The sequence below is a fragment of the Myotis davidii genome, unplaced genomic scaffold (assembly GCF_000327345.1).
Source record: "Myotis davidii unplaced genomic scaffold, ASM32734v1 scaffold341, whole genome shotgun sequence".
NCBI classification, from domain to species: domain Eukaryota; kingdom Metazoa; phylum Chordata; class Mammalia; order Chiroptera; family Vespertilionidae; genus Myotis; species Myotis davidii.
The window spans coordinates 130,613-131,886 of record NW_006291021.1 but is presented as its reverse complement, the minus strand read 5'-3'; positions in this window follow the sequence as shown (position 1 = coordinate 131,886).

Below are 1,274 nucleotides of genomic sequence, written 5' to 3'. Positions count from 1 at the left end.
TGCAGATTCCTCTTCTTTGGGGTGTGGAGGTGCCCAGATGAGGCCCAGCTGTGAGCAGTGCAAGCTGCTGTGGGGCCTTGGGCCTTCTTTTGGAAGTTCTGGGTCACTCTGACCCAGCTGCAGTTTGTTATGTAATTTTAGATTGCAAAGGGCCAGGCCATTCATATACAAAAGCCTCTGCACACAGTTCAGGTGGGGCGGGGTCTCAGGGAATCAACTGGGTGGAGCAAGCAGCTATGGCTGATCCTCAGCCCTACCCTAAGAGGCCCTGGGTCTCAGTGTCCCTTGGTAATTGCTACAAGCACCTCTGAGAGAAAGTCGCCCTTGAGTTTTGCCCAATGCTAGACAGTCCAGTTTTTCCCTGTATGAGTCTGGGTCCCCAGAGACTCACCCAGAACTGGAATTCAGAGCAGTTGGGAGCTTGTGTCTCCCTCCCAATTGAAAAAGACAACCGTGTCTTCAGTTGCCAGTCCTTTCCGAGTGCGCCTCCGTACCTCTGCACTTTACTTCCACACCTCCTCTGAGTCTCAGTGTGCTTTTCTCTTTCCTTCTAGTTGTAGAATTTCCACTCAGCCAGCCTTCCTGTGATTCTGGATGATGTCTGTTTTGTCTTTTAGTTGTATTTTTTTTTAAATATATATATTCTTTTTTTGCCTTTTTAATATATTTTATTGATTTTTTTTTTAAAGAGAGGAAAGGAGAGGGATAGAGAGTCAGAAACATTGATGAGAGAGAAACATTGATCAGCTGCCTCCTGCACACTCCCTACTGGGTATGTGCCCGCAACCAAGGTACATTCCCTTGACAGGAATCGAATCTGGAACCCCTGAGTCTGCAGGCTGATGCTCTATCAACTTAGCCAAACCGGTCAGGGCTTAGTTGTATTTTTGAAGTGGTTGTGCGAGGCAGCAATTTCAGGTGTTTACCTATGCAGCCATTTTGGCTTCTCTCTGTAATACAGCTTTTTAATCCATTCATCTGCTGATGGGCACTTAGGCTGTTTCCAAATCTTAGCTATTGTAAATTGTGCTGCTATGAATATAGGGGTGCATATATCCTTTCTGATTGATGTTTCTTCTTCCTTGGGATATACTCCTAGAAGTGGGATCACTAGGTCAAATGGGAGTTCCATTTTTAACTTTTAAAGGAAATTCTATACTGTTTTCCAGAATGGCTGCTCCAGTCTGCATTCCCACCAGCAGGGCAGGACTTGGAGACCTGGGGAAACCAGGTACTTTGTGGACCTCCTTTTTCTCCCCATCCTACCCCAACAC